The sequence below is a fragment of the Cyprinus carpio genome, chromosome B23 (assembly GCF_018340385.1).
Source record: "Cyprinus carpio isolate SPL01 chromosome B23, ASM1834038v1, whole genome shotgun sequence".
Classification (NCBI taxonomy): domain Eukaryota; kingdom Metazoa; phylum Chordata; class Actinopteri; order Cypriniformes; family Cyprinidae; genus Cyprinus; species Cyprinus carpio.
This window is the reverse complement of record NC_056619.1, coordinates 634,100-660,452: the sequence shown is the minus strand read 5'-3', so window position 1 is coordinate 660,452 and position 26,353 is coordinate 634,100. Positions and strand designations below refer to the sequence as shown.

Genomic DNA, 26,353 nt, shown 5'->3' with positions numbered 1-26,353 from the left:
CCCCACTCCCTCCATCACCCAGTGACTGCTTCCCATAAAGTCACTGCTCCTGGACATGACCACAAGGCATGCTCAATGGTCTCTTCTCCTCTGCAATCTGTGTATATAAACGCTCCCGTACTGGCAGCCTCCCTAATGCTGCCAACCAGTTCACATCCTTACACCTCCCTACCAAATAATCTGGTTACAATCTTACTCCACCGTCCTACAAACATCACTGAAGATTTACTGATGTTTATCTTGGCACCTGTGGCTTCAGAAAAACTATGCAAAATCTCTCCGGTCACTACAAAATCTTTTTCAGTGGTCAAAAAGACTGTCATATCATCTGCGTACGCGAACACTTTTGCCCTTGTCCCTCTTCCACCTGGCATTACTACACCAGTCAAAGCTGCTGTTAACTGTAGCCGACTAATCAGAGGCTCTAAAGACAGTATATAGCACAAGGGTGACAAAGGACACCCTTGACTCACACCACCCAACTGTTTCACTGGTTCAGAATAGAATCTGTTTATCCTAATCTGACTGAAAGCCTCGCTATACAAAAGCTGGACCCAGGCTCTGAACCCCGGGCCAAACCCAAGCTTCTCCAACACTGACCACAAAAAAAAAAAAAGGCTAACCCTATCAAAGGCCTTTTCCTGGTCAAGGCTCAGGATTGCCAAAGGAAGCTGACGTTGCTCAGCCCAACTGATCAAATCCCGGATCAGTTGGGCTGCCTGATCTTCCTGGGACCCCACAAGTTTGATCTGGATGAACCACCGAATCTAATGCCCCCTTAAACCATAAGGTTAAGACTTTCGCCAGAATCTTATAATCCGTAGTAAGTAAAGTTATTGGCCGCCAATTTGCCAAATCCCCCTTACTATTTTTCTTATGCAGGAGGGTCACTAACCCCCTCCTCGTAGACAAAGGCAATTTCCCCACTTCCAGGCTTTCCTGATAAACTTCAATCAGTTCAGGGCCTACTAAAGGCAAAAAGGCTTGATAAAATTCAGCCAGTAGGCCATCACCACCTGGAGACGTGCCTCTCTTCAAGGACTTAACTGCTACCTCTACTTCCTTCAAGGTGACCTCCTTCTCTAACCTGCCTGCCTCCACTTCCTCCAAGGTCCTGTCCAGATCCACTAGAAACCCCTCCGCTGTTGACTCTCTCCTTTCTCTATTCACAAACAGCTCCTTATAAAAGGCAACTGAAGCCTTCAGCATTCCTTCAACTGAGTAAACCTTACCCTTTTCTGTATTTAAACATTCCATACTGCTACGCTTCTGCCTGCCCTTCACAGTAGAAAAGAAAAACTTTGTAGGCCTTTCATCGAACAAACGCTGACATACACCTGACTGCATAAAAAAAAATTCTGTGCTTCCCCTCTATAATGTTCATTCAAAGCATCCTGCAAGAGTTTGGCTTTCTTCCACCCTTGCACAGTGCTCAATAGACCTTGAGAGCATAAAACTTGCAATTCTTTAGTCCACTGAACCTCTATTTCTTTAGGTCCACTGCAACTTGACTGACATACTTGATTCCGCTTAGCCTTCCCCAAAGCTAAACCCCACGCCCTGCAAAAAAACCTAACCCTCTCCTTCACCCCTTCCTACCAGTCAGAATGCGACTGGTAGAATCTTTTTATATTGCACCACCCAGCATATAATGTCCTGCTTCCACCTCTGCCCCAGCCCCAACTAAACAATGATCTGAACACCACATTGGCTGCCTTGTGTAGCTGCTAACTTTAACAGACTTTGAAAAAAAATATATAATCCAAACGCGATGCCTCCTGCCTACTGTTCCACCGTGTATAACCTAAACCCTCCCCTCCAGTTGTCTGACCTGAATCTTGTAATCCAAATCTTTTAATAACCCCTGCCAATTCCCCCCCCAGAACTTTTCTCTAAGGACATATTAAAATCCCCTGCCAAGACCACCAGCCAGTTCATATACAAAACGGAAAATTTTCCCCAAAAAGCCCTCCCTCTCCTCTCACTTGCTGGGCGGATACACATTTATGAACCGTAAGGCCACCCCCCTCCATCTTGCATCCACAAACATCACCCTCCCTGGAACAATCACCCCAGATGTTTCAACCATCACCTCCCAGGAAAAAAATAAAATCCCCACCCATCCGCCCTCACATTCCCCACTCCCCAAAATGATGGTCCCCAAGTCCAGTCCTTCAAAAACCTCTCCACATCCCTTTCATTCTCCAAGTGACATTCTTGTAAAAACAAAACATCCGCCATTTTCAGCCCTCTTACATTAAATGTTGCAACTCTTAACAGTCCCATTGAAAAACCCTTAGACACCCTCCAAAAGCCCCCTTATCACCCACAATACTTCCCCAGCCCACTTTCCCCTCTTATTCATTCCCATTTTTTCCACATTCTCTTCTTTCCCCTTCCTCCCCTTTATCCTCCTTGAAACCACCTCAGTCCATTCCCCGGATTCCGCTATCATTTCTTCCCCTCCCTCTTCCTCTTCCTCTTCAATACTACCCCCCAGCCAGTGCTTGTCCCCCCTCCTCATTCTCTTTACCTTCATAGCCCTCCTCATTACAATCTTGACTTACAGAGTTCTCCAATTTGCTGTATTTGCATATTTCCCCATTATCAGGGTCACTAGCCTCACTCCAGGCTCTGCGACAGGCCAGTCCCAAATGCTGACTCTACTGCAATCTCCATCTTTGACCCACTATGAACTCTCTCTCTCGTTGGTGGGTTGATCGATTGCAGGCTCCAAAACGGCCTCCTCCTTATCCACCTCCAACGCATCAGAAAGCACTTCTCTGAAGTGGGGGGGGGGCAGCTGTGGCCAAATGGTTAGAGATTTGGACTTGTAACCCCGGAGGTCGCAGGTTTCGAGTCCTCAGTGCTGGCAGGAGTTGTAGGTGGGTGAGGAGTGAATGAACAGTGCTCTCTTCCACCCCTCAATACCCATGTCTGAAGTGCCCTTGAGCAAGGCACTGAACCCCCAGTTTGCTCCCGGGCGCTGGATATAGGTGCCCACTGCTCCGGGTGTGTGTTCACGGTGTGTTCACTTTCTCACTGCTGTGTGTGTGCGCACTTGGATGGGTTAAATGCAGAGCACCAATTCCAAGTATGGGTTACCATACTTGGCAAATGTCACGACTTTCACTTTCACTTTTCCAGATCTGTCCATCCCGGAGACAGACTAAGCTGCTGATCCGATCCCACTCCTTTTACCTCCTTTCCATCCAGGGACAAAAGTTATCAGATCCCCATGGCTACATCCGCTTGTTCCTTTCTTCTACCAGCACATTCCTGAACTTGATGCACTCATACTTCTCTGATCATTTCCACCTGTCGCTTGTTCAGATGCCCCTCCCTTTCTGCTGGTAGACTGCTAACGAATGACATCCAGGTCTGCCTGCAGATCATCACCTTCCTTCAATATGCTCGCATAGGTATTGCTTTTTGATGGGCAGGTACGGTAAAGATGATCATGAACTTGCCGCAAGGCTACAGAGCTTTGGTGCAGGGCAGGCCGAAGCAACGTGGTCTGCCTCCCAAAAAAACCGACAAACGCTGTCCTTCACAGTCTGTTTTAAACGTGTCCTTCTCCTCCACATCTCCTGCAATACATGGGCTGCCTAGGGTAATAAAGAAAGCCCCTGTTAGGCCCAATCGGAAATAGACCCCGGTAGGTGAACCAGGCTTCCAGGGACTGCTGAATCCACCTGGAGCTTCACAAAAAAACGCCTCTTTCCAGTCCAAATCCCAAACCGATCCCTCACACGCTCATCTCCTTTCACAGCCTCACAGTGCCTCTCAAGGAATGTCATTACCTCCGCATCCTCAACAAAATGATTTTACAGATGGATTGTGAGAGGTAAGTAATCCTGTGCAAACAAAGGGTGCAAACACAATCCTTCCAACAGCTTGTGCTTTTTCTTACCCCAAGACTCAAAAAAACTCACACAGTCCGTTAGATTGAAGAAGGTCAGGTCCATAAATCCAAAATTTTCGGCTATTTTGGATTTAGTCGAAAACATTTTTTTGCAAACTAGCACCAGGTATTTGGCCAGTCCGAACAAAGCAGCACGGACCGGAAAGATTCTCTGGCGTCAATAATCATCCAAAAAGAAGTGGAAATTTCCACTTACCTTGGCGTGGGGCCCTCAAAACGTTAGAAGGTTGTGTGCGCAATACCAGGTTGCTAACACTTTGGCTAAAATGGCGATATAATGGTGCAGAAAAATGAAAATGAAAAGGGGCACAACCAAACAAACATAAGAGGGAACCTGAAACGCTGGGGGATGGTAGTACCCTCCCCCGTCTGCAACGTCACCGAGCCTCGCCCCGATTGGGCCGGCAGTGGCTCTGCTGCGGCGGAAAGTATGGCATCGCTCGTAACTCCCAAACGGTTTGTCGCAGAGCCACCTGCCTCATGTCATCGGAATCCTTGGCTCGAGCCAAATGAGAGGCAGGTCTCAAACTGGCTCGTCACTCTGGCGAATATTTTCCGGCTATTTTGGATTTCGTCGAAAACCTTCTTTTGCAAACTAGCACCAGGTATTTGGCCCAGTCCGAACCAAAAAGCGGGCACAGAAAGATTCTCTGGAGTCTGACGGTCATAATCATCCAAAAAAAAAGTGGAAATTTCCATCCACCTTGGCGTGGGGCCCTCAAAACGTTCGAAGGTCGTGTGGCCCAGGTTGCTAAAATGGCTATAACTCCAGAGAGGAATGAGATCACTTCACCCAAATCGGCACGCCTATGCACGGGCTCAGTCTGTGTGGTCCGGAAAAAAGGGCGCTGCGTCTGGCCACTTGGTGGCGCTGTAAGGTAAAAAAAATGGAAAAGGAAATGAAAAAGGACAACCAAAATCATGAAAACAGCTACGGCTAGGCAACTGTCAGTCCGAATCGACTTGAAAGTGAGGTCTGTGAGAAATTTGAACTAAACCGCCCACCAGGGGGGATTTTTCAAGAGCGCAACTGACCTTTTATTTTTTTTTTTTTTTTTCTCACACACAACACAACCCAGCATATGACAGAAGTCCTCATTCTGAACAGCTCTCTGGATCAGTTTGAGAACCCCAAAAGTAAGACAGAACAAACGCTTTGCATAAAAAAAGACAGGAGAGAAAACCCATCTGCTTTGTTTCAAACCAGCACTTTCAGGGGAGAGCGCACAAACGCAGTCCCCCCACTACCATAAAATAATGAAGTCGAGATTCCCACATTTGGGGAATTCGCAGGGGTCAGCACGGCCGGAGTGCAATGGACGAGCCTCGCCCTGGGTGAACCGCCTTCTTGATCATGGTGTCTCCCCTGCCAGGTAAATATGAAGGCCTAGTTGGCCAGTCAGAGATACCATTTCTGTCTCTACCGTCCTCATCAACGGTGAACACCCGCCACTAGCAAAGGAAGGACGGCTGCCTTCCATTACTGGCCTGCAAACTGCCAAGCGTTGGCCACGAGCCGGTGTTCCCCAACCCTGGTTTTAGATCAGTGTTTCCCAATCGCATTCCTGGAGGCCCCCCAACACTGCATGAATTGTTTTCTATGTCACCTTAATCAAACACACCTGATTCAGATCATCAGCTCATTAGTAGAGACTCGAAGATCTGAATCAGGTGTCTCCGGACAAAGTTTTTAGACAAAAGCCCTATAACCAGACACACTGATTAGTATTATCTGGGGACCTTGTGTGATTTTTGAATTACCCAACGGCCACATCTGAATTCATGAGGTGCATTCACAATATAAGCGAAGCCTGTGATTTTACTCGACTTTTACTGACTTATCTCCCGGATACCGGATATGTCAAAGGCTTTTTTTTTGTCTCCCGTTCTATGGTTCAGATGGATTAAAAAATATAATAATATAGTTCCTTGCACTTCATTTACATTTCACTGGGTTAAAATAATATCTCAAGCTTTATGCTTGATTTATTTGTAACACATTAACCTCAAAACCTTTTCAGCTCTCTGTTCTTTCTGCAAATTGTTATGGTGTAGCGATATGACAGCACCCCAAAATACTATTAAACACTCCCAACGCAGCTCCATTCTTCGTAAAAGATGGATTAAAAAAAGGCGCACAGGAAACAAAAACCTCGAAACAATTATATTCGACCTGCCAAATCCAGGCCAAATCACAGAGATGTCATTTTCTGAGAACTTCGCACAGGACTAATATTATCACAGGACCTCTGAGTTTGGCAAAACATGGTAGGTCTTTTTGCGGTGGTCCATTTTTACTTTACATATTGACAGACATGGTCTGCGACTGGTCGCACGTGATGCAAAAGATCACAGACAACCTCCGCCAATTATACAAATGACTGGAGGGTGCATTGGTTTTAAGATAATCTAATCGAGCGCATAGTCAGAGAATAGGGCGAAAGTGTCTCATCTAGTCATTTTTAGATGACTCCCTTTAACCAAACACCACCTGGTTCAATGCATCATCTCGTAGTGGAAGAGTCCAAGACCTCACCAGGGGCCGGTTATGTAACAGTAATTATCAATAGAACAGCAAGCTTGGGGAATCTCTTTTTGAAAACGGCGTAAGACATCTCCTGGGCCATGTCAGGCCGCTGTTCATTCCTAATGCCTCTCGTATTGTGTAACAATATGGCAACCCCGGTGGAATCAGGTCGTTTTATGGGCGCCTGGATCCCTCCCCCTGCCGCTCCAGGCTATCTATAGCTTACATCGATCCAAGTTCAAATGATATCGTTTCCGTAACCAATCCTTTAATGTCAGCATTGATAGTTGTTCCCATTTAGGGACATATGCTCGGATTGTAACTGGATGGCCAACAGGATTCTTTTATTATTCCCAGCAGTTTCTGGTTGGGTCCCATGGCATCCAGGCCTTGATTCGTTGAGGTGACTGTTGAGCAAGTGTAATTCTGTCGTGAAACAACTCACATGTCCCCTTGCAAAACATTCCCGGCCCACCCCAATAAACAAGGAATACGACATGGGTACCCTAACTTGGCCCCAAACTTACTTGCCGTGGGTAAATTCACGGGAAATACAGGGGTACCGTTTGGGTTGAGGCTCACAGTCCCTCCCCAAGCAAAGACGCAGCGAGCAACGATAGAGGGCCGAGAGCAGAGGTGTGACGGTCAATCCTCCGGGGAAAAACAGCACGGACACTCTAGGCAGATTTGTAGGATGTTTGGCCATAAAGAAACACACAAAAGTAGTAGCATACCGGCTATTTCCCTGACAGGGGAGAGTTTCTCATTACCCTCCATTATCATCCATCCATTAATCCTGTGTTCCTTGTTTGTGTCTAAGAAACGACGCGAATAGGCAGCGTTCCTGTAACGTTGTTTCGCAGAACACCTCACGGTGTGAGTCCCTCCCGAACTGGACTCTCACGCCGGCACACGGTATTCAAGGTGGAGGCACCAAGAGCCTAGCGACGAGAACCTGGTTCAACAAACCAGCCAATGGATACACCAATAAATATATCGTACACTCCCAAATATACAATCGTGAACATTCTCGCTAATGAACCGCTTCTTATTTTATAAAAACTAGGTTCCTGTAGACAGGTTAAAAAATGACTACAGTCAGTTTTTTCAAAGTTATGTGACTCGGGATCTAAATAGGAATTTGTCCGTGGAGATAAGAGTTACCCCCATCCATAAAAGCACGGCGATCGCAGTCTCAACCGTAAGCGGTTCCACAGATTGGGATGTTAGTCAAACGGAGAAGTGATTTTATTGTGAAAGGAATTTGTGAAACAAGTTATTGAAGCGGACAATTTCTTCAAACGCAAGGTCAGTTTTCCATTTTGGCCTTTTTCCCACACACGATCTCAGGGGCTGTTTTGACCAACAACACATGCAGTTTTTTAAAACGAGCCATGAAATTGGAATCCCTGACGGACACCACTATGTCAAATAAAACACAATCTTTGTTAAAAGCAAGTAAATTTAAAACCATTATGAATTTCCTACGGTTGTTGTTGTGGATAGACTGTTTTACAAAGGACATGAGCATCTTTAAAAGTAAAATCCTACAACAGATTTTAAAAACAATTGCCAGCTAACCTTTTTTTGGCAATAACATTGTCCAACTCCATTTCTTAAGTGCCATAAAACCCCAGATTTTTCCAAGCTTTTAAAAGTCCTCCCTGCAAGACTGTGCCAAGTTTTTCCCTTACTCGAGTCCCCCAGTCACCCCACTCCGTCCAGAACAGGGACGTGAAATGACTATCTAATGGCGATGGGCTCAGCGGAGTCCCTATAAAAACCCAATCCGGCCCGCTGTGCCCGCTGTTCCCCCGTAGCCCGAGTGCCCGAGGGAGTGCATCTATGGCCTGCCGGGGACACTCTCTGTTCGACATGCCGTGCCCATCCAAATATCGTCAGCTAGTCCGACCTGCACAGTGCAAGTAGATTTAGCTCGCATGCCATCTAAGGGTTACCGGAAACGCGCTTCTCCACTAAGTTTCTGGTGGCTCAGATGGCTCCTGGATGTGCACGAGGTGAGCCAGAGCATGAGGTGACAATTCCTGTGCCGCAAGTCCTTCAAGTCCTGGGGCCGCACCCCAAGGAATTCCGAGACTGGTACCCATTGATTGTCAGCCCCACCCCTCAAGAGGCAAATTCGGGAAAAACTGCACAGGTGACCCTAGTCTCCATAAGTGGGCCACATACAGAAACAAAAGATAAAGGACATCGTCCTGAACGGACAATCACCTGTGTTGGTTTACCTTCGATTCACAACTGAGCTTTAGAAAAGATCCCCCATTTACCCAGTATTTTTGCTGCACTAGTCCTTGTAGCCAGTCCAATGGCTCCGTACCCCTTCCACCTCCAGGCCTATCAAAGCACCTAAAAATTCTGGAAAGTCTTGTCCCTTTTTCCCGTCCAGTCCACCCGGAAATTCCATCCCATGGTGCGAGACTGGGATCGGACTGTTGCTTTTCACAAATCTAAATTTAGGACTACTAGCCGAATATGTTCTGTCAAGTCTCTCCGTAACAGGATGGCGTCTCTAATCAGCACTAGGTTGTCTGTTATCTTTCTTCCGGCACGGTCAACAGTCACTTCAAGCTTGATCCTGGCTGTGAGCCACTTTACAGAAGAGAGGATAAGGACAACCCTCGACACCACGTGTTGCTACTGCAAGGACATACATGCCCATTTAAAATTTTTACAGGCCCGAATTTTTAAAAAGCGTGATTGGTCGCCAGTTTCTTCAAGTCAGTCTTGTCTCCTTTTTTGTGTAATAATGAAACTATCCCTACTCTAAAGCTGTCAGGAAGTCCGTCAAGAGTCTCAAAATTCCTTAAAAAAAAAAAAAAACAAAAAACTGTCAACAGTTCGTGTGCTAAAAATGTCCCAAGAAGCTCCCGTCAGATCTGAAAAATTCAAGGGGCAGTTCCGTCAATGCCAAGGGGACTTCCCCTTTTTTTAAAATCTTTTAAAGCTTTTTTGAATTTTCTAAAACTGTAAAATCCTGGGATAAAAGCACATCTTCTGCTTCTTCAACACTTTTTATTTAACAAAGGTTAAAACTTCCTCTAAAACCCCATTGTGAACCTCTTTTGCACTATACAAGTTATTATAAAAGTTTTTCAGTTTCATTTAAATATTTCTTCTGTTCCGCTTACTTTCCTCCCACCTGCAAAAAGTCTTTAAAGTAGAGATTGTGACCCACCGCCCCGTGTTATATTTTTTTTTAAAAAAGTATCTTGTACAGCTTTCTCCCAAATTTTCCTCATTTCTCTTTCCTCTACATCTTAAAATTACACCTCTACGCTGAACTTCAGATAAAACTGACATTTCTCTCTTGACTTCCTTTAATCTCTTCTGTAAAATCTAATCTGTTTAAAAGGTTAAAATATCTCTGCAGTCTTTTCTGCAGCCCCATCATTGCGTCTTCTTTCCTTGGTCTTTTTTCCTTTTCCCATGATTTTTTCTAGAAAAAAACTGTCCAGACTCCTTTGTTTTAACATTTCCCACCATTGTGCTCGTGTGAGTCATAAAAGTCCCTGGAGGGTGTGCCATTGGCTGAACTGCGACTCCTATACTCTCTAACCACTTCTTCATACCTCTAAAAGGGAACATTTCAGCTTTCCACAGCCCTCCTCCTACGGACAGTCACAAGGGTGTACAACCCGTGGAACAAGACCCCACGTGCAAGGGGTGCAAGACAGCATCATGTGTGATCCGGAAAAAAGAGAGTGGGTCAATGTCGTGCACTCGGGTTGGCGGGCATGTCCCTTGTAAAACATAGTCAATTCGAGAGGCTCTGGCGCCATCACCACTGAACCAGGTGAAGCCCTCCTCTCTTTTGATGCAGTGTGTTTAAAACAGTCCACTAACTTAAAATTCCTTGACTACTAATTTTGTAATAAAACCGATGTTTTATCAAAACATTAAAATCATCTGTGCTCGCCCTCTTTCTATCTTTTTTTGGATAAAACACAATTAAAACCCCCCGCTACCACTAGGGGCACCCTACCTAACATGTGGGGCTGCAGATCCTCTAAAAGCCTCATGTCTGTCATTTTTTTCTGTAAAACCATACACGTTTAGAATATTAGATCATTTTACCTAAAAAAGTCAGATTCACTAAAATTGCCCCGCCCGCTTGGAGCCTCCCCTCACCACAGTGGTTACCCTTCACCATGATGTTTGAATTGTTTGATTAAAATAGCCACAACCATCATTCTTTTAAAGTTGGAGCCACTCCATATTGATGGGCCCCATGGTCCACATCTCCTCCCACTTCCTGTCAGCTACTACTAAAAGGGCAGAGCACACTCTTGCAATAAAAAGATATCTGACTTAAAATTTTTTAAAAATGATAAAACACTTCTGTGCTCTCAGTGTGGGACCTCACACTTCTCACATTGATTGTAGAGATAGTGAGGGCCAATGAACAGTATGGTTAAAATGCCAGCATTTAAAAGAGGAACAAAAAGATAAAAAGACTGCAGAGTTATATTAAAATCACGTCACCTCATGTTGCATTTGCCTCTCCCTTTCCCCAGAGATGTTGGGATCAGGGGGACAAATGCTCGTCGCCTCAGGATCCACAGAGAAAGACTCTTGCGGTTCCTTCGGCGACGATGTTCTTAGCATAATGTGCAGAAAAAGAGACTTCATTTGGAGATTCGCCGGGCCACCTAACGGTCTAGATCTTCCAAAGAGGAACTATCTAGCCGATGCATGCCCTCAGCTTTTTCTCCTCTATTGGAAATAGAGGAGATCTCGCAGACCTTTTCTGCACTTGAGCATTTGGGGAGGGAACAAACAGTTTCACTCCCACTATCCACCATACTAATCTCTGACACAGTTTCTAGGGAGGAAGCCATCTCCCCCTCTTCATCCTCCATTTTGTTCTCATCTTGTTGGGGAGTGGCTTCCTCCCCCTGTGCACCCAACAAACTTGACTCCGCCCCTGTGGCCGCCCCACTTTCCCTTTTCTTGTCCAATGCCTGGGTTGGCGGGATATTTGAATTTCCCGCCAAAACCTCAGGACTCCGCCTCCTCCCTTTGTTTCCTCCGTTTGCTCCTTTAGTGGGGCGGCCATTTTCCTTTACTTTTCAGCTTGTTGGCAAAGATTTTTGGGCAATCTCTGTAGCGATGGTGTGGTTTCACCACAGAGAGAGTACACCGTCTGCCATTGGTACATTCCTCAAAAAACTGTGACCAATTTCTCTACACTTGCACACACACGATTTCTTGGCATGCTTGTGCAAGATGCCCTATGTGGCCCACACTTCCGGCACAATTTGGGCATTCCTTGATAATGAATGTAGCCGCGGTTTCTCTCCCCAACACAAATCATTGAAGGTATCTGACTCAGGTACCTGGAATCCGCTTGGATCCTCCCATTGTTTAATGGGGAACTCCTCCAAGCGCAATTCCAGATCCCATCTTCGTCCTGTGTAGTTTGACTGGTTGACTACGAACCGTGCAAAATCTACCCAACCATACAACACAATATCATCTCCACTCGCTGTTTCATTAAACATTCTACAATGCACAGTTTTTTAAGTGAATTGGTCCGAGAGCTTTTCAACATAAAACATGGAGAACTGGGTCTTTACAAGCATCAAACCTTTGCCAAAACGTCTTGTAACAAGGGAGCAGATTCCTAAAACACTTACCGTAGAAACCTTTGTTTTGTTCAGGGGCAGAGTCTTAAACAATTCCAATCACTAGGTTTTAAAATTTAAGGCTTGCTGGATTAGCTTCCTGGAGAAAGTCAATAGACGGTGACATCCCCAGGAGTCTTACCATCCACCTCTTTAAAACGAAAGCGCACGCTGTGGTGCTCAGCACGTCACGGCGGACGGGCAGCCGACATGTTGGAGGCACCAACAGCCTAAAAACTTTAAAACACAACAATAAATACAAGCAAGAATACCAATAAATAATCCAATAAATTAACTAAAAGACCTTAACTTACCATAACTTGTGGGAGCCCAGAAGCAGCAGAGTTCAATTACATCTTAAAAAAGTTTTGTGACTAGAGATCTAAAAGGATCCGAGACAGGAACCTCCAAGGAGCGATCGCCACGTACCAAAAGAGTCTTCAACGCCAACAGACACGTTGATCTTAGCCAAAAAGAAGAGAAGTTGGATCGACAAGAACAGATTTGTTTTCTTTTTATAATTTTATTGTTCATCAACAATTTACATACATCATTCAATATCTTGAAAGGGGGAACAGAGTCCAAAACTTTGTGTTTTAATCCGTATAGCGAATTAACCCTCTGAAAGTCGATTAACGGCGTTACGGGTTATGAGGCATTTCTCCTTCGATTACCACCCAAAAAGAACCTTTAAATTACACTTACAGTTTTGATCGTACAGTAAGAAGCAATACATCAATCGAATCTGTATAAAGGGCTCCTTTTTTTTGTATACAGACTAACAAAAACTTTGTGCACTATAAAATAAAGATAACAAAACAAGGTGTGCTGGCTGCAGCCGTTTCGTCTGCGCTGAATCTTCTTTACAAACGCATCATTAAAATGAACTGTAAACTCAGTGGAACGCACCGAAAAAGGACTATGAGAGAGATAGCTATAGAAAGCTTGACCTGTCTTACTTTAAACTAAAAACAAGTGCTGCCGACAACAAATATTCTGTGATAAAGGTAATCCATAGAAACACAACGCGATGTCTGTTTTTCACAGGTTGCCTAAAATGGCTATCTAACTCTCAGAGAGAATGAATGAACGTACACCCAGATTCTACTGTTTCATGCAATGTGCTCAGTCTGAATACGCCACACAACAGAAGACAAACGTCAGCGAGATTGTTCTTCAAGTTCTTGGTACTGTCCTTCTGCGCTGCTAGATGAGAGGAATGCAGACGACCTTCGTTACTCACCCAAACAGATGTGGAAACATGGGTTGAGGATTTGAGCAGCCCAGTCCTTCCTCAGAAGCAAAAAGAATGAAGCACTTTATTCAGCAGTGGGCCATATCTCGGAGTCAGAACTTTTTTATTTTTTATATACTTGTACGTAGTTTTCACCCTGCACAAAAACATTTTACTAGTTAGACTTTTTTCAAACTATAGTCCTGACTAAATGTCTGGATCAAGAACTCCATATTTGAAGTTTCGTAGACAACTACACTACGAACCATTCAAAAGCTGGATGTAAAGAAATGCACGATGTAACAAATAAATCGGAGAACTGTAACAAATGTAACAAACAATGCTGTTCTTTCAATTTATTCCTAAAAACCGGGAAAACGAAATTCTCAGCTATTTTTCAAAATTTGGCAAACGCAGCAATAATAATACTAATAATAAGCATAATAACAACAACCCTTGTTTAGAAAATAAGATTGCTATCAGGGATTTCTGAAGGAGTGTATGACTGGAGGTAATGGGGCATGCAGGCGTGCCTGTTTTCAGTTTGAAAGTCAGCTTTGATTGTCCACTAATAAACTGTTTTAACTCCATGCACCACATGTCACAACAAATGCATGTTCCGGGATAATTAAATATGTATTCTAAATACTTGACTACAAAGATTAATCGGTTTTATACATTTAGATTTGTCCTCACACACCAGAAATTGTGATTCTCGTGCACCTAATCAGTCACGTTAGTGAAAGACTGAAAGTTGCCTCAGGTGGATGCAGCTCCGATGCGCATTCTGTTAATCAAGTGCGCACCACCGGCATCTATGATAGTTGAGCAGACCTTCAGGGGACTTTTACCAAGCCCTCGTTTCTTGGTTTCTGTTATTCATCACAATAAGCCAGCAATTTCTGAAAAAGTGAGAAGCACACCGTTTTCCTGGATAATTTAGGCAAAACCACCGATAGGCTGGAAGCTGACAGTTCTCAAAAAGTCCTGGGCTCCAGCTGTATGTGATTTATTGTCTTATTCAATATGACCAGTCCATTTTTAGTTTTTGTATCAACCATGCATAACATTTTTTTCTCAAAAAAACACAATCATGCGACATAATGCTGCTCCACCATATTATTAGCCCTAGTTTGTGCTGATTATCAGTGGATTAACTTTAAACCCTTAGATATTTATAAGAAACTGAAAAAAAGCACAAAAGGTCAGGGCATGACAAAACTTACCGGCCCAAAAATCCCTAGATCCAGAGGGTGAAAACCTCACAGGAAGGGGATACAGAAAGAGAAAAAGAGAGAGAAAAAAAAAGGGGTATATTAAAAACATAACATGAAGTAGCTAACGTATGTGACCAAATGTGCCATTTTACCAAGGACATGTCCTGCCCAGGGATTCTATATTGCCTATAAATATCCACGTTTTGGCATGTACTACTGCGCGACCAATTGTTGTATGACAAAGTACCGTGGAGAGCTGTAGAGAGCAGCACCGCTATTGACTTTGAATCGCTCTCCCAGTTACTTTATGTCATACACAGATCGGTATATGCGTAGTGGCTGCTTGCTAAATCGAACACTAATATGTACACGTATTTGGCACCGCTTTGAACGTTCTCTGACCGACTCTGAAGATGAGAATGGTATTGTAGTAATCTCCACCACGACTTTGGTCGATTACGTACAATGATCTGGATGGTCATTGGTCATCAAACGATCATTACCGTCATTACGTATTGACAACAGGAAACCAAAAGGACAAAACCTGGATATTTTAGGCAATATAGAAATCCTGGCCAGGACGTGTCCTGGGGAAACTGGCACCACATTTGGTCCACCCTATGCTCAACGATAGGAGACAAGAGCTTTGAAATTCAAAGGAGTTTGCATTTGCTGAAGTCCGAAATGTTTAAAACAAGGAGACCATATTTTTATAATCTTAGAATTCTATGACCACCAAACCACGCTAGCAATTCTCCCATAGGCATATGCACGGGGGAATAGAGAAGGAGAAAAAGGGGAAAGGGGAATTTGACGGGGCTCAGTTACATGAGCGGAGATGATATGATACTGAGGCAAAGGTACCTTTGTTGTTCGTGTGGGGTTGTGTTATGTAAGTCAGGGTCTGTGGCCGTGGAAACCTTCTCTCTTGTGAGGCTCTGACCCCCATATCTGAATAGGGCCATGCGGTGTACTCCTTGTAGCCTATATTTTGCCAAACGTATGGTGGGCATAGAACTGTATCTGTGCCTCCACCAAAGAGAGGCCCTTTATGGGGCAAAAACCTGTTCCCAGACTGCACAATGGAGATCATGGTGGCTCTTTTCACCTCCTCTCCTCTCCGTCTCCCTCTTTTAATTTTTTCCAAGTACTTGAAATAAGTAGCGTGTGAGACTTGATCTAAAGCTTTTTCCAAAGTCTAAAATTAGCACTAATTATCTAATATTTCTGTCTCCTCGCTGACAGATAACTCTAATCAGTACAAGGCTGTCCGTGATCTTCCTCCTCCCTGGGACTGCACAGGCTTGTCCGGTTGTATCAAATCTGTTAAAAAAGTCGACATTCGGGTTGGTAAAAATTTTACAATCCATATTTAACAGTGTTATAGGGCGCCAGTTTTTTAAATCCGTCTTTTTTTTTTTTTTAATACAAAAGGGTCATGATTCCCAACCTAAAACTGTCTGGGAGAGAGTCTAGGTCATCTAGGTTGTTAAAAACTGTCAACAAATCTTGTCTTAAAATATCCCAAAGGGTCTCGTAAAATTCCATAGGTAGTCAATCAGCTCCAGGGGTTCTGTTTCTTTCTCTGATAACAACAGATACTACACTTGATTCTTAGCCAAAAGGCTGAGAAGCAATGCTGCTATGGTGCAGCAGGGGAGAAAGCGGGACATGGCCATCTCGGCTTTGGTAAGTCAGGGAGATCTGAAACGCTGGGGGATGGTAGTACCCTCCCCCATCTGCAACGTCACCGAGTTTCGCCCCGATTGGCCTGACAGTGGCTCTGCTGTGGCGGAAAGTAAGGCATCGCTTGTAACTCCCAAGCGGTTTGTCGCAGAGCCACGTGCCTCATGTCATCGGAATCCTTGGCTTGAGCCGAACGAGAGGCAGGTCTCGAATTGGCTCGTCGCTCTGAAAAAGAAGGTTTCGCTTCTTTTGCACAGTCCCTGAACCAAAGTAGCACAGAAAGCTTCTCTGGAGTCTGACTGTCAATAATCATCCAAAAAAAGTGGAAATTTCCATTCACCTTGGCTAGTGGCCCTTTAAAACGTTCGAAGGTCATGTGGCCCAGGTTGCTAAAATGGCTATAACTCCAGAAAGGAATGAGATCACTTGACCCAAATCGGCACACCTATGCACAGGCTCAGTATGTGGTCATGAGAAAAAGGGCGCTGCGACTGGCCACTTGGTGGCACTGTAAGGTGAAAAAAAGGAAAGGAAATGAACAGGGCCAAAAAAAAAAAAAAAAAAAAAAAAAAATCAATCATGAAAACAGCTACAGCTAGACAACAGTCAGTCTGATTGACTTGACAAGTGAGGTCCGTGAGAAATTTGAACTAAACCACCCACCAGGGGCCGATTTTTCAAGAGCGCAAGTGACATTTTTTCCCACACACGCACAACACATACCCAGCATGTGACAGAACTCCTCATTCTGAACAGCTCTCTGGATCATTGAGAATCGAAAAAAAGAAAAGAAAAAAAAAACAGAACAAATCCTTCGTATAAAAGAACAGGAGAGAAAACCCATCTGCTTTGTTTAACCAGCACTTTCAGGGGAGAGTGCAAATGCAGTCCCCCACTACCATAAATTATGCAGTCGAGATTCCCACATTTGACGAATTCGCAGGGGTCAGCACGGCCGGAGTGCAATGGACGAGCCTCGCCCTGGGTGAACTGCCTTTTTGATCATGGTGTCTCCCCTGCTAGGTAAGTATGAAATTAACGAAAAATAAAGCATCAACAAGTGTTGACATTTCTCAATATCACAGCAGTAATGACTTTATGAACTACTTTACTTCTAAAGTCGATACTATTAGAGATAAAATTGTAACCATGCAGCCATCAACTACAGTATCACATCAGACAGTGCACTATAGATCCCCTGAGGAACAGTTCCACTCATTCTCTACTATAGGATAGGAAGAATTGTATAAACTTGTTAAATCATCTAAACCAACAACATGTATGTTAGACCCTATTCCCTCTAAGCTCCTAAAAGAGGTGCTTCCAGAAGTCATAGATCCTCTTCTGACTATTATTAATTCCTCATTGTTATTAGGGTATGTCCCAAACTCCTTCAAACTGGCTGTTATTAAGCCTCTCATCAAAAAAACACATCTTGACCAAAAAGAACTAGTTAATTATAGACCGATCTCGAATCTCCCTTTTCTTTCAAAGATACTAGAAAAGGTAGTATCCTCACAATTATATTCCTTCTTAGAGAAAAATGGCATCTGTGAGGATTTCCAGTCAGGATTTAGACCATATCATAGTACTGAGACTGCTCTCCTTAGAGTTACAAATGACCTGCTCTTATCATCTGATCGTGGTTGTATCTCTCTATTAGTGCTATTGGATCTTAGTGCTGCATTCGACACTATTGACCACATTATTCTTTTGCATAGACTAGAACACTTTTTTTGGCATTAATGGAAGTGCATTAGCATGGTTTAAATCGTACTTACATGACCGCCATCAATTCGTAGCAGTGAATGAAGAGGTATCATATCGTTCACAAGTGCAGTATGGAGTACCTCAAGGCTCAGTACTAGGGCCGTTACTCTTCACGCTTAACATGTTACCCTTGGGAGATTTCATCAGGAAACATGGTGTTAGCTTTCACTGTTATGCCGATGATACTCATCTCTATATTTCTTTGCGGCCTGGCGAAACATACCAATTTGAAAAACTAACGGAATGCATAGTCGATATAAAAAACTGGATGACGAGTAATTTCTTACTGCTAAATTCTGAAAAAACAGAGGTGTTAATTATAGGGCCTAAAAGCTCTGCATGTAATGACCTAGAACGCTGTCTAAGCCTTGATGGCTGCTCTGTCAATTCTTCGTCATCAGTTAGGAACCTAGGTGTGCTATTTGATAGCAACCTTTCCTTAGAAAGCCACGTTTCTAGCATTTGTAAAACTGCATTTTTCCATCTCAAAAAATATATCTAAAATTACGGCCTATGCTCTAATGTCAAATGCAGAAATGTCAATCCATGCGTTTATGACCTCAAGGTTAGACTATTGTAATGCTCTATTGGGTGGTTGTTCTGCACGCTTAGTAAACAAACTCCAGTTAGTCCAAAATGCAGCAGCTAGAGTTCTTACTAGAACCAGGAAGTATGATCATATTAGCCCGGTCCTGTCAACACTGCACTGGCTCCCTATCAAACATCGTATAGATTTTAAAATCTTGCTTATTACTTATAAAGCCCTAATGGTTTAGCACCTCAGTGTTTGAACGAGCTCTTGTTACATTATAGTCCTCCACGTCCGCTCCGTTCTCAAAACTCTGGCAATTTGATAATACCTAGAATATCAAAGTCAACTGCGGGCGGCAGATCCTTCTCCTATTTAGCGCCCAAACTCTGGAATAACCTACCTAACATTGTTCGGGAGGCAGACACACTCTTGCAGTTTAAATCTAGATTAAAGACCATTATCTTTAACCTGGCTTACACATAACATACTAATACACTTATAATATCCAAATCCATTAAAGGATTTTTAGGCTGCATTAATTAGGTAAACCGGAACTGGGAACACTTCCCATAACACCCGATGTACTTGCTACATCGTTAGAAGAATGGCATCTATGCTAATATTAGTCTGTTTCTCTCTTATTCTGAGGTCACCGTATCCACCAGATCCAGTCTGTATCCAAGTCAGAGGGTCACTGCAGTCACCCGGATCCAGTATGTATCCAGCCCAGATGGTGGATTAGCACCTAGAAAGGACCTCTACAGCCCTGAAAGACAGCGGAGACCAGGACTAGAGCCCCAGAGACAGATCCCCTGTAAAGACCTTGTCTCACGACGACCACCGGGACAAGACCACAGGAAACAGATGATTCTTCTGCACAATCTGACTTTGCTGCAGCCTGGAATTGAACTGCTGGTTTCGTCTGGTCAGAGAAGAACTGGCCCCCCCAACTGAGCCTGGTTTCTCCCAAGGTTTTTTTCTCCATTCTCTCACTGATGGAGTTTTGGTATCCTTGCCGCTGTCGCCTCTGGCTTGTTTAGTTGGGGACACTTCATTTACAGCGATATCGTTGACTTGATTGCAAATTATTGCACAGATACCATTTAAACTGAACTGAGCTGCATGATAACATCACTGAATTGAATGATGAACTGCCTTTAATTAGGAAAACAGTGTGTCAATAATGCAAAATGACAGTTAATGTTGTTCAGTTGCTTTGACGCAATCTTTTTTGTTTAAAGCGCTATATAAATAAAGATGACTTGACTTGACTTGACTATGAAGGCCCAGGCGGCCAGTCAGAGGTACCATTTCCGTCTCTACTGTCCTTATCAACAGTGAACCCCTGCCCCTAGCAAAGGAAGGACGGCTGCCTTCCATTACTGGCCTGCAAACTGCCAAGTGTTGGCACAAGCCGGCACTTCCCAACCCTGGTTTTAGATCAGTGTTTCCCAACCGCATTCCTGGAGGCCCCCCAACACTGCATGAATGTGTTCTATGTCACCTTAATCAAACACACCTGATTCAGATCATCAGCTCATTAGTAGAGACTTGAAGATCTGAATTGGGTGTCTCAGACAAAGGAGACAAAGTGTCTCATCTGTTTTAGATGAGTCCCTTTAACCAAACACACCTGATTCGATGCATCAGCTCGTTAGTGAAAGACTCCAAGACCTCAGGTGGGTGCATCAGAGGAGAACTCTCAATAAAACAAGACCGGGGGTGAGTCCCTATCAAGTGAGTCTTCACCCCACTCTCCAGAACAGGGACGTGAAATGCTACTTTATGGGCTCAGCGGAGATCCCCTCTGCTCCAGGCCGCTGGCCCGCTGTTCCCATAGCCAGAGTGGTGAGGTTGCATCTACGGGCGGCCAGGGCTGTTGACGGCCGGGACCCTCTCCGTGTGACCCTGGCCCCCCCATCCGAATATCGTAATATGCTACCCCTGCAGCATTGATGTTACCTTTAGCTTGCATGCATGGAGGGTTACCATAACGCGCTTCCCCACCAGCAGGTTTCTGGTGGCCCAGATGGCATCCTTGATGACGTTGAGGGTGAGCCAGAGCGAGGTGAATAAAACTATATTCTTTAGGCAGGTTAAAAGACACTGGTGTTTTCATGCAGCCTAAAAACAGGTGGGGGTCTGGGAGGCCTTTTCCGCCATTTTCTGGTCTCTTTTTGACCACCTCCCTTTTCAGTCTTTCCCACTTAGACCCCCACAGGAAATAAAACACCGCCCTCTCTAAATCCATCAAGAATTTCCTAGGTGGGGTAAAAACAGAACAAAGAAGTTACATTAGAGGTAAAATAACAGATTTAAAAATAAAAATTTTACCTTCGATTGTCATCGGTCTTAGTCCCCAAAACCCCAGTCTTTTTCTTACTTATCCTAGCAAGTCAGTCAAAATTTCCCGTCCACCTCCCTCTTTAGCAAACTTGACCCCTAAAATTTTAAAATCTGTCTCTTTAAAATCTACGTCCAGTCCACCTGTCTATTCTCTCCCACGGCCCGAAGAGCTGGGCCTTGGATTTGCTTCTGTTGAGCTTAGCGCCTGAGGCCCAACCGTACCAGTCAGTCAAGTCCATTGCTCTCCGTATAGATAAAATGTTGGTAGCTAAAAGGGTTACATTGTCCATGTATAAAACACAAGTAGCTATCAGTCTGCCTATCCCAGGAACGTGTAGTCCTTTGATCCATTTGTCCCTTCTCAAGATCTGTGCCAGTGGCTTGATGCAAGCCACATACAGAGGAGGAGATAAAGGACACTCCTGACGAACACCACTGCAGATATTTACAGATATTGGAAAAGGTACTGGTGCGAGACTCGGTCAAATGCTTTTTCAAAGTCTAAATTTAGGACTACTAGCCGAATATTTCTGTTTCTCGCGTAACAGATGGCATCTCTAATCAGCACTAGGCTGTCTGTTATCTTTCTTGCGGGCACAGCACAAGCTTGATCTGGGTGAATCACATCCTCTAAAACAGTCGACATTCGTGTTGCTAACATTTTGCTAAAAAGCTTACAGTCAAAGTTTAAAAGTGTTATAGGTCTCCAGTTTTTCCAAGTCAGTCTGGTCACCTTTTTTATGAAGCAAAGAAACTATCCCTATTCTAAAACTGTCTGGGAGTCCATCAAGGGTCTCAAAGTCTTTAAAAATGTTCAAAAGTTCTTGAGCTAAAATGTCCCAAAATGTAAGATAAAACTTCAGGGGGAGTCCATCTGCTCCTTGGGTTTTCCCCCTCTTAAAACCTTTGATTGCTTTTTGGAGTTCTAAAACAGTAAAATCTTGGGCTAAAAGCACATTTTGACTTTTGACTCTCTTGACTATAAAATTTTAAACTTCTTCTAAGGTGTCCTTGTGTACTATTTTAAAATGGTATAACTCTTCATAAATATTTCCACCCCATTTAAAATCTTTTCTGTTTTTGTCACTTTCCTCCTTCTATATTTTAAACTATATATAGTCCCTCCCCTTGTTATTATCTATTAAAATAAATACCTCTTACACTTTTCACCCTCTTCTATTTCTTTCTCTTTTTTCTTAAAATGACCCGTTTGCTCTGAAGACTGGCTAAGACCAACATTTCTTTTTTAACTTCTTGAATTTTGTTGCTAAAATCAAAGCCATTATTTAAAAAATAAAAATTTCTTTGTAATCTCTTTTGTAGCCCCACCATGCAACGTTTTTCCCTATTATTTTTGTCTCTCCCTACCTACATAAAAAAACTTGTCTTGTCTGATCCTTAACCATCTCCCACCACTGTGCTTGTGTATCATAAAAGTCTTGGAGGGTCTGCCATTGGCTGAACTGCTCCCTATACTCACGGACTACCTCCTCATCCTCTAAAAGGGAGCAGTTCAGCTTCCACAGCCCTCCCCCTACTGTCACACCCATGGGCAGTGAACAGGTGCAGGATAGCATCAAGTGATCTGAAAAGAAGAGTGGGGTCAATATAGCATCGGTTGGCAGGCAGTCTCTTGTAAATAGGTAGTCAATTCGAGAGGCTTTGGTGCCATCACCACTGAACCAGGTGAAGCCCTCCTCTCTTTGATGCATTTTTTAAAAACAGTCAACTAATCGAAAATCTCTGATTAAACTCTGTAATAAAACCGATGTCTTATTGACCTTAAAATCTTCTCCTACCCTCTTCCTATCTTTTTTTTTGATAACACAAATCACCTGCCACTACTAGGGGAATCCTGCCTAACATGTGGGGCTGTAAGTCTTCTAAAAGCTCATACCTGTAATTTTTCGATGCAAAACCATACACATTAAGAAACTTAAAATCTCTCCCTAAAAAAGTCAGGTTTGCTAAAAGAGCCCGCCCTTCCCTCACCTCTGTGCTGCCCTTCACCAAGATATTAGGATTATTAATTAAAATAACAAAACCATTGTTTTTATTTTGGTTCGATCCACTCCATATGGCGGAAGCGGGAGACCATAGCGCCTCCATATTTGTATACCTGGTTAAAAAGGGCAGAGCACACTCTTGCAGTAAAAACAAATCTGACTTAATTTTTTTTTTTTTTTTTTTTAAAGGATGCTCGCATGGTGGATCTCACACTTCTTACATTAATGGTAGAGATGGTGAGGGCAGTATGGTTAAAACAGTATGAGACATTTAAACAGAAGACAAAAAGGCTACAAAAAATGCATAAAATCATGTTGTATCTTGTTTCCATTGCCCTTCCTTTCTCCCAGATGAACTGGGGTCAGGACAGCAGGTGCTCGACACCTCAGGTGCTACAAAGAAACCCTCTTGTAACTCCTTAGGCGACGATGTTCTTAACTTAATGTGCAAAAACTCTAGGGGTCACATGCACTCTAGGTCTTCCAAATCGGAACTATCAAGCTGCTGTGATACCCTAGCTTTTTCGTCCTCTGTTTCCACCAGAGGTGATCCCGCAGTTTTTTTTTTTGCACCTGAGCATTTGGAAGTGAACACTCAGCTTCACTCCCACTGGATTCCTGAACCAAATCCGAACATTAAATTTTTCCATTTCAATATCTGTTTTTCCTCCTTCCTGCCCAATCCCTGAGGTTGGCTGTATTTGAAATTCTTGGCAAAACCTCAGGGAACGCCTCCTCCTTCCTTTGTTCATTTGTGGGGCGGCCATTTTGAGATTGTTGGCAAAACTTTTAGGGCAATCTCTGTAGAGGTGGTATGAATCTCCACAAAGATTTCACCAGCGTCCTCCAATTGTTTAAAGGGGATTCATCAAGAGCATGTCCAAATACCATCTTCATCTAGCACCTTGACTGGCTGGCCTCGAACAGTGCAAAATCTACCCAGCCACACACATATATCTTCTTCAGTCACAGTTTCATTTAACATTCTGACAATCACAGCTTTAAGTGTGTTGTCAGAGAGTTTCTCCACTGTGAACATAGAACTGGGATTTAACAGTTTCAAACATTTGCCAGAAATCATTAAGCAGGAAAGCAGTCTTAAAACTCAAGTCAAAACCTTTGTTCAGGGGCAGAGTCAACAAGCAATTCAAATCTTCTGGTTTAAAATGTAAGGTCTGCTGGACAAGCTTTCTGGAAAAGTACATACAGGACATACTCAGGAGCTTTCCTTCAACCTCCTTGAATCGGGGCAGGCGGCAGACAGGTCGTGGGCAGAGCAAAGGGTCAGTAAGACAGGCGGCAGAGAATCGTCAGGATCAGAACAATCCAAGGTAATACACGGAAAGGCAGACAGGGATAAACAAGACTTCGCACTGTGTGTGTGTTTGGCTGCAGCTTAAATAGGGCGTGGAATGAGGAACACCTGGTGGTGATTAGTCCGAGGTACAGGGCCGCTGGTTAATGTAGTCCATGAGAATGTCAGTATTTTGGTGAAGGTGCCCTCCGGTGGCTGTCGGAGAGAGCCACAGAGGCCTGAGTCGTAACAACAACAAGTTTATGAGCTTCTCAATGTTACTTTTTGCACAGCGCAATCTCAGATCTCTGTGTGCGAGTGGTGTGTGTGTGTGTGCGCGCAATTAAAGCAGCGCATTAATAAATAATGGTCATTAAACTGAACAGTTTTAATGCATTGGCCTTGGTCACACACACATACAGTGATGTTCAGTATGGCCACACTGTATATCTGTTATTCAAGAAACTTTTGAAAAGTTTAAAAAACAATTTATGAAAAAATCTTCAGATACCATTTGCATGAAAATCAAATAGGCCTATTGTTTTTTTTTTATCGTATCATTTAAAAATGTGTATGCACTGTACAAAGCATTAATGCATTTGGGGGGGTTGTGTTGTTGGCATAGTGGTTAACCAGAAAAATTAAAAATGGCATGTCATGCCGAAAAGTTTGCTGACCCCTGGTCTACGTGAAGCTTGCAGCGTGTAAATGCCCACATGACAGCAAACAAAGCAGAGAGATTGTTCTTCAAGTTTTTTTATTTTTTTATTTTACTGTCCACTTCGCGCTGAGAGAAATAATACCGGTACATAATTCACCTCAAGAAGATACGCTGAGAAGGAATAAGATTTGGATAACCTCAGAAAAAAGAATGAAGCGACTTAAACCAGCAGAGATTATAAACATGAGTAAATCTTTTTTTTTTATTAATCCACTTGTATTCATTTTCATATAACTTGTACACATTTTACTAGTTAGACTTTTTTCAAAATATTATTCCTGACTAAATGTTTCATTTACATCACCTCAATGTTTCACGATGCCAGGATGTTTTTTTTTATTGTTCTAACATATAACATAGACAGCAATACAATATAAAAGTAATATGAGGTATGTGCCAGGTATGTGATGTTCATTTATATATTTCAACATGACACAATACCAGTCAAAACTTTTGAACAGTAAGATTTATTTTTTTTTTTTTTTTTAAAGAATTCGCTTCTGCTGACCAAGCCTGCATTTATTTGATCCAAAATACAGAAAGTTGCATTTACTAAAGCAGTAATATTGTGAAATATTTTTACTATTTTAAATAACTGCTTTCTATTTGAATATATTTTAAAATTATATTTATTCCTGTTATCAAATCTAAATTTTCAGCATCATTACTCCAGTCTTACTCCAAGTGTAACAATATACACTATAACATTCAAACGCTTGGAGTCAGTATATATAGAAATTAAAACTTTGATAAATACAATAATCATGTTAAAAATTATGTTGTTCTTTCAATTAATAATAAAAGAAAATAATAATAAAAAATAATAATAATAATAAATGTTTTTTTTTGAGTAACAAATCATAATATTAGAATGATTTTCTGAAGGATTGTGTGACTGGAGTAATGATGCTAAAAATTCAGCTTTGAAAGTCAGCTTTGATTGTTCCTAATAAACTGTTTAACTGCACTCGCAAGTGAATCTAAAGTTATTTTGTGGGATAATTAAATATATTCTAAATAAACTACAAACATTTATTTTGTCCTCACATTCTTTATTGTAACTCTTCCCTCTCAGTCACATACCTGACTGAAAGGCTCATTATGCAGGCCTTTGTCTTCAGGTGTGAATCACACTAATATTCATGGTCAATCACGCCTACTCGCATATGCCCTTTCAAAACAAAAAGTGTCTTAAAAAAATGTTTAAAAAAATTATTGTTTTCTGTGAGCGAGTAAACAAGATGATTTTCACATCATTTTCAAGCAAAAATTCTAGGCTACGAGGTCCATGTTTATAGAAGCCCGTTTCCGCCACGTTGAGTAAAAAAAAAAAAGATCTTTAAGTCATAATAATGAGAAACTTTCTCGTAATAATGAGAAACTTTCTCGTAATGAGAAACTTTCTCGAAATAATGAGAAACTTTCTCGAAATAATGAGAAACTTTCTCGA

At 42.9% G+C, this 26,353-nt stretch overlaps 2 non-coding genes and 1 pseudogene across 2 annotated transcripts; all 3 read right to left on the bottom strand.

Moving 5' to 3' along the window:
• Nucleotides 1-5,140: 5,140 nt before the first annotated feature.
• Nucleotides 5,141-5,306, bottom strand: LOC122142046. Its single transcript, XR_006158305.1, has one exon. It is a non-coding gene; the product is annotated as a U1 spliceosomal RNA (small nuclear RNA).
• Nucleotides 5,307-16,074: 10,768 nt separating this feature from the next.
• On the bottom strand, nt 16,075-16,186 carry LOC122142112 (annotated as a pseudogene).
• Nucleotides 16,187-17,103: 917 nt separating this feature from the next.
• On the bottom strand, nt 17,104-17,265 carry LOC122142047. Its single transcript, XR_006158306.1, has one exon. It is a non-coding gene; the product is annotated as a U1 spliceosomal RNA (small nuclear RNA).
• Between the last annotated feature and the right edge of the window lie 9,088 nt (nt 17,266-26,353).